Raw genomic sequence first — 8065 nt, forward strand, 5'->3', positions numbered from 1 at the left:
CGCCAGGAGTAATTCCTGAGTGCAAAGCCAGGAGTAACACCTGTGCATTGCGGAGTGTGACCCAAAAAGCAAAAAAAGGGGGGGTATGTTATTCATGACTTTGGGCTACTTCAGGACTAGGCAATCTCTTCTTCACTGACCATTTGTGTGGTGGGCAGGGGAGGGTGAAGCAGGGGAATACAACTTGAGGTTCTAAATTTTTACTCCTGGCCCTGTATTCAGAAATAACTCCAGACAGTCTGTGCCACAGACCAGCTGTGGCAAAGGTTCAGGACCTCTGAAGGTGGGTGTGTGGAGTCAGCGAAGGAACGTGAACAAACTTTTTCAGGTGTTATCTCTGCTTTATTTCATTTTGTGTCTATATTTATATTCATTTTCTACATATGCATTTAACTTATGACTTCATTACAGCAGGAAATTAGGTAAGAAGCTTTCTGTCTCACTAATTGTGGTTGCACAACAAGTTGCTCATGCAGGTATCACAAATACTACTCATAAATTGCATCAAATTAGCACAAAGTGTTCATTAGACATTGATTTTTATCTAACTATATTTTCAATAACATTTATTTTGCTCTTTTGGGTCACACCCAGCGATGCATAGAGGTTACTCCTGGCTCATGCACTCAGGAATTAGTCCTGGCAGTGCTCAGGGGACCATATGGGATGCTGGGAAATGAACCCAGGTCAGTTGCATGCAAGGCAAATACCCTACCCGCTGTGCTATTGCTCCAGCCCCGCAATAACATTTTTGTTCCATATCCTAGGATGCTTTTTGAGACTTTCAGGATATCCCAAGTTATTTTTTGTTAAACTGTAACCAACTCTTTCCCCACCAATGATTCCAGGTTCTAATTTGCTTTATGAGATGAACCTTTTTGTTTTATATTTAACAAACACCACAGTGGCCTACTGTGCCTTATTCTTTGCCAAAGGTTCAATGTGTCATATATTTAGTCATTATGGTGGGCACTACACTCTTTTTAATTCAGGACCCGTAGGAGGCTTTTTTTAGTTTCTATTTTATCTTCCACTTCCTGGGTGCCTAACACATTTTTAGGTGTTTGTGTAAATGTTAATTCATATTTCTGTAAGTCATTGATAAATTTCCTTACTGACCCATCTAGTTTATATCTTGTCACGTAATTTTCAAGGGCCCAGTCTCCAATCATCATTTTTCTGAAACTCCCAGGAATAAACATACAGATCAATCACAATGCACATATGTAAGTGCATTGATTACAAAAATGGGGGGGGGAGAGGTCGTTGTCTTGTTCAAGGAAGAAACATTCCTTGAATGTTCTTCTATCATGCACGGACCTTGTCACACTGCAGGGCTGGTAGATGGGGCAGTGCTCGGAGGGGAGGAGCATAATAGATGCTGGTGTTCTAACTGGGTTGGCCTACTGGTATGAAAGCTTAGCGCCTGTCCTATCTCTCAGGCCTAGGAAATCTTTTTAAATTGATTAGTTCCCAAAAGTACATTGGGAAGAGGGTTACATATCTCAGACAACAGTTTCAAACAGGGATGTTGCATATGCAAAAGTAATGGAAAAAAGAGTAATTCAAGTTGTTTTGTACACTGTGTTTGAAATTCTATTTTTCTTGCCTCCCTGAAGCTTAAGGGTTTGCTGGCTATCTTTTCCTTTTTATCTAATGTATTCAGTGTATAGATATATCTTATGAAACCTGTAATCTCAAACCAAGAGAGAGGCCAGAATCACCTGGGCCTAAAAATCAAATACATGTTTTTATTCTGTGATTCATTTCAAAAGCATTTTACTCTATGCTTTCATTTCATTGGCCTTAAAGAAAAATTCTGCTATGGAACTCAGTCTCACTAGCCTGTAAAAAACTGAAAAAATACTGCTGTACCTTTTTAGTATTCAAGATTGAGACGCTTTTCTGGGAACCATGTTTCTAAGCATCTTGCATTTTTTTAACTTTTGAAAATGACGCAAGCCAGGAGGAAGTTTTGAGCACTGCTGAGTGTGGCCCCCAAACAAAAATAAACACAAGGATTCCTTTAGAGTAACTTTTATCATCAAACTTTGTCTTGTTAGCTCTCTCTTTTTTAAATTTAGTCACTATGAAATTACAAAGCCACTCATGATTGGATTTCAGGTGGGCTGGAGCCATAGCACAGCAGGTAGGGTGTTTGCCTTGTACACGGCCGATCCAGTCGACCTGGGTTCGATTCCTTCGTCCCTCTCGGAAAGCCAGGCAAGCTACCGAGAGTATCTTGTACACACGGCAAAGCCTGGCAAGCTACCCATGACGTATTCGATATGCCAACCACAGTAACAACAAGTCTCACAATGGAGACGTTACTGGGCCTGCTCCAGCAAATTGATGAACAACGGAGGACAGTGCAGTGCAGTGCTACAGTGGGTTTCTGACATACAATGTTTCAACACCAATCCCTTTTCTGGTCTCCACTTCTCTTTACAAATCCCCCTTCCTCTGTTTGCCTCACAGTTTGCTGGGGCATGGATGGATCTGGAGAGTATCATGATGAGTGAAGTTAGTCAGAGAGGGAGAGACTGACATAGAATCATCTCTCTCATATGTAGGATATTTAGTGCTCTTCTTTTCTTTGGTAGAATTCTTTTCAAAGCCTGTTTCCATTTACATTTATCATTGTAAGGAGATGAATTACACTGTAATTGTAATCTCTTATCAAAAAGATATGGTAGAGATAAGCACTCAAGGTATTCCTTATACATTCCTTGTTTACAGTTTGGCTTTCTTTAGAGCAATCTCAAGCAACATATTTGAGACTCTGATATAGCTTCTGACAGATGCCTCACATTATGGGAGGACTTTATGATTTTTTGGGGGGTGGATCTACATTATCTTGAGGAATTTGCCTCCTCAGAAGTTTTCCTTATTACTTCTTCTAAATAACACACAAAGCCTCTTGTAGTTTATGATGTCAGTGCTAGAGCTTCTCTAGCAGAAAACAATCTCATGGGCAAAGTTCAGTGTATTTTGCTTTATCATATCACTATTTTGTTTTTTGAAGGGGCTCCTCATCAGTGCTCAGGTGTTCCAAGGGCCACACCTGGTGATTCTCAGTCAGTGGGACTGGTGGTTCATGCTCATGCCCTGTGGTTCTATGGAGTAACTGGGCCATGTTGATGGAACTGAAGAGACATAGTGGAACTTGGGAAACCATTTGAGGTGGAGAGATTGAACTGAGGTTAGTTATAAGCAAAGAAGGTGATCTCTACACTATGTCACCTACCCTCCAAAAAATTTAAATTTAGAAAATACTTATCAATTGTTACAGCTTTGGAATCAAACCTGTGACTCAGTTTTATTTTGTGCAGAATTGTGGTGCTAACCCCTTCCTTGACAACTCCATTGAGTTGTTCTACTGTTGCTATTGTGTTGCTTAAGTTTTCTTTACAATAATCCTAAAATTTGATTGTGGAACAATCAGATGATTATCAGGTCACTGTATTTAAACATTTCACCCTGATTGGTCAGAGTTTATACCCTGATCATGGACATGCTGTTATATTGAGGGTAGGACATAATTGATTTGTTGCTGTTGTAGTATTTTCAGCTTGTGTTTGCATAAGGGTTGTTAAGTATATACATTCTTTTTTCCATTGTATTTAAATTTATGAAATTCTTTATCAGATAATAAAAAAGTTTTCAAGTATATGTTTTTCAGTGTTTGGTGTGAATTTTAATTCTTATGGATCTGAAGTTGCTTGGACACATGGCATGACATGATATTTGAACCTTGCATTTCTTTTTTGAAGTATAATTTAATTTAGCAGCAAGAGACATATCAATGAAATACAGGAATAAAACTCAGAGAAATTATGCCATTATGCAACCTGAGCTGAGATGTTGCAACCCTAGACAAGAGTGGCAGGGCACTGCATTGGATAACTTCATTAAAAAAATAACCAAAAAAACCTAATCCCTGCCATCATTTGTTTCCCAATCTTTTTACTTTCCCCTGATACATTTGTGTACCCCTTTCGGAAACTTTCCATGACTCTACACTTTTAACATAGGGAGGGAAAAGTACTCCCAGAAACTGGGAGTGGGAGACTAGGAGCAAGGCTGACAGGGATGACCATCTGAGAGAGGAGGAGTAGCTCACAATCTTTTTAATCCTTCATATTACAATGGTTAAGGTACTTTCCTTGTATGTGGCCAAACCCTTTTTGATTCCCTGAAGCCCACATGGTCATAATGAGTAATCCCTGAGTGCAAGGCAAGGAGTAAGCCCTGAGCACTACTTGGTTATCAACCACCCCCCAAAAAAACAAAAACAAAAACCCCATACAAACAGAAGAGTGATCTTGAGCATTTCTGGGTGTGACCCAAATGCCCTGTGCCCACCAAATATAGACATGCTTTCAAGTAGAGGAGTCAAATGTATAACCCTTGACCACAGACTGTATAATCTAGTTGGTTCTCCAAGGCATAAATTACTTTATATTTTCATCCAGAACCACTAGAAGTTAGTAAATATTTTTTTACCGTTGCTCCTATAGCACAAACATACCAAATACTCAGATGGAAGCCTGAACAATACCTAGCTCATTTTCTTGGGAGGGTCCTCTTAAAATAAATTTGTCTGTCATCCCAGGGCTACCTTGATTAAACAGGAATACAGGTCTGGGCATCTAACTGTGCCTTAAATTCTGAGTGACATGACTGAGAGAATCAAGTCACTGAAGGTTTTTCTGATCATGCTGGGTTTTGCTGTTTTTCTATATTTTCCTCAACACTCAATTCCTCTTGATTTAAAATTTATTTTTATTTGATTTCCTTTGTAGTCCCTTGGTGCACAGCTCATGCCAGAAATCATCCTTTACCTAGGTAATTTGGATAGAGTAGCTGTTATATCACTATTGCTGGTGGCTTAGTAAAGTGGGGAATGAGAAATATAGACTGAAGAAAAGAATGCTTCTACCTCGCTGCTCTACCCAATTAGGCCATTAGAGCTTGAGAAAATTCCTGGCTTGTGTCAAGTACCAGTAAAGTTAGCTATAAGCACTTACATAGCATGAATGCTCATATCCCCGCCAGACCCATGAGGTAACCAAAGAGCTGCCTCTGGAGTCCACTTGCTCTGCATAGTGTGGGATATTATTTCTGCCATCCAATTACTTGGGGAGCCATGGACCCCTTCTGGAGGGGGGAATTGGTGTTTGCAGGAAAAAAAATGTCCTAACCTTGGCACTGGCATTCTGGGTCCTTTGTCTTTCCTGCACAGAAAATAATTTGAGGAGGAGGTGAAATATTGAAGTAACGTAATTTTATTAACAAAACTTACTCAGATATTGGTGGGGACTGGGGAACAGGGAGAAGGAAAGAAATATGTGTTCAAAAGAGAATACAAGCTTAAAAGAACAATCAATAAAACAAGCAAAGAGAGGCATAGAGATAAGCAAGGGAGATACATGTTCAGGGAGAATACAGACTTGAAGAGCAAGCCTCACATAGCTTTTGGACCTGGAGGGGAGAGATGGATTTTATTCAGTTCCTCCAAATGTTTTTCCCCCTGGGAGTGCTCTATATACATAGAAGTTAATAAGGTCATTTTCACAGGGAAGCCTTGCACTGTTGATGGTTTTCTCATAAACTCATCTCCATACTATATCTTCATAATCTCATACATTATTTTGTAGCTTATTTTCTGGGGGGGGTCCAGCCTTCAGTTGGGTGGGGGCTTGATTAGTGCATCTGGGTGGGCCCTCAGTTTCTCCTTCCCAAAGAGCTCAGGATTTGTATGTCAGCAGAATGTAGATTTCATGGCTTTTGACTACTTTAGAGCTATACAATCTTTCTTAAGTTTTATTGCTTCCCCAAAGTACATTTTTGGGGTCTCCTACCTATCTGTTTACAATATCACCTTCAATCTTTTCTCAGTGTGGACCTCTGTTAAGTTACTTTTACTGTGCTAGTCTCCGTGATTTCTTACTTCCTGAACGTCCAAAGAAACTTGATCTGAAATAAAGAGGTTGTTAAGTTTATACCCAAAGGCACATTCTTTCAAGCTCCTTTGATCTTGTTATATGGGAAACAAAACCTATCCTGAAGTCTGTCTTAGTTGTGTCAGTCACTTGAGGAGGAAATCAAACAGGATATTGATAACTGAGTCCTGAGGGTTGCCAGAGAAGTAAGGTACACTTTATAAGGTTTTGTAGGGTGTAAAGTGCTCAGTTATGCCTGCCTGAAATATTGACTTCCAAGATGGTGGGTATTTCATTGAGGAGAAATGACATTGAGGAGAAGCCTTTGTGGGAAACTATCTGGGGAGGGTATAGAAAGTGTTCAGGGGGAGGGTAGTGTAGCTGCATGTCAGTACAGAGAGCAGGATGTTTGGTGATTATACTAGGTTATATACTAGGTTACTAGGTTATATACTAGGTTATATACTAGGTTACTAGGTTATATACGAGGTTATATACTAGGTTATATAGGTTATATACTAGGTTATACTAGTTAGGTCTGAGGACTACATTTAACTCGTACGGTAGGAGGGGCTTTTAGGACAAATTGATGAAAGGAGCAAGAACCCCCAGGTACTCAGGTAACAAAGTGTAACATGGAGCGAAGTCTGGAGAAGGCACAGTGAATTTCAGAGACCAGACTTTTTGGCATGCCTCTGACAGTTGTAACATTCAGAAAGAGTATAGCTGGCATGTCATCCATATTCCACCATCTAAAGAGTTGGGGTGTTTAAATCACCTTCTACAACATGCTTTCATGTTGTATGCCCTGCTGCGGCACCAGCTGAAAGTCACACGCAGTCTCTCCCGAGGCCACGGGTGAGACTCAGCGCCTAGAGCATGGGGGATTCAGCTCACCGCCCACTTCCAGTGTGGGGAGATGAAACCCAGGCTCCAACAGTGCCCGGAGCGACTTCTGGACCCCGACCCTCTACCCCGACCCAGCACGGCTGGACCCTCCACACCTGACCTAGCTCAGAGGCGACCCCTGGAGCCCTTACTCCACCCTGAGCGATCCCCTGCCCAGCCCTGACCCCCAACAGGCGGCTCAACCCCCGGAGCCCAGCTCCCAGCCCCCGCTCAACCAGCCCATCTTCGGCCCGCAGAAATTAGCAAATAAAAAAATTGTGTGTTTTGCGATGACCAATGTACATTCATTACATGAAAGGTGAGGTTGTGTGGGGGTTCTCTAGCCTCAGTCTCCTCTATATCTTGGTCCACTGGTTTCAGAATAACTGTCTCCTCTCCCCTTATCTGTCTTACGACCTTAAGCAGGCCCCATCTCCTGTTCTGAGTATGAAACCTTCACTTAGACCTGGTATCACATCTCCAAACAGTGCAGTCAGCTTTTCCAAGGACAGCTGTCCTGGAGGTGCATAAGGGCCCAGGTAGCAGGTTTGGAGCTACTTAGTGGCCTCGGATCCTAGTTGTATAGGATGGCAGGTACATGCCCCTTATTTTTTTAATTGAATCACCGTGAGATACAGTCACAGAGCTTTCATGTTTGACCAAACACCATCCCTCTACCAGTGCACATTTTCCATCACCAATGTCCCCAGTATTCCCCCCCATCCTACTCCTCCCCTTGCCTCTATGGCAAACAGTTTTCCCCTTACTCTCTCCTTTTTTCATGCCCTTTATTCTTATGGGCTGGGCTCTTGCTTCTATGGGGACGGCTGTAGTTAGAACAGAGGGCTCTCTTGGCTGCATTTGAAAGCAATAAAACTGATACAGTTGTCAAAATAAAAGTTAACTCAGTGTAAATAATGATGAATCAAATCAAAAATCTATGCCTCACATTAGATGGGCTGTTGTTTCAGTTTCAATAGTGGCAGCAAAGTGTGCTTTGCCTTGTCTCGCCATGTTGTGGTTGGAAGTATACGGAACCGTGTGTGTGCCCATACATTTTGAAATGTCAGCACTGGTGACAAAATGAGATTTTTCTAGTGTTGACTTTACTCCTACAGTCATTAAGCCCCCAATTAGAGAAAAGATCAGTGTCTAGAGATTTGGGAAAGAAAGATAGTAAAGACCTTTAAAGGTGGGGCTGGAGCCATAGTAGAGAGGGTAGGGCATTTGCC

General features: G+C 41.5%; 1 non-coding gene across 1 annotated transcript; it reads left to right on the plus strand.

The window, feature by feature from the left end:
• Nucleotides 1-6763: 6763 nt before the first annotated feature.
• LOC130034321 (small nucleolar RNA ACA64) lies at nucleotides 6764-6887 on the plus strand. The gene has a single exon (XR_008794092.1). It is a non-coding gene; the product is annotated as a small nucleolar RNA ACA64 (small nucleolar RNA).
• Nucleotides 6888-8065: the final 1178 nt, after the last annotated feature.

This window comes from Sorex fumeus, unplaced genomic scaffold (assembly GCF_029834395.1).
Source record: "Sorex fumeus unplaced genomic scaffold, SorFum_2.1 ptg000058l, whole genome shotgun sequence".
Taxonomy (NCBI): Eukaryota; Metazoa; Chordata; class Mammalia; order Eulipotyphla; family Soricidae; genus Sorex; species Sorex fumeus.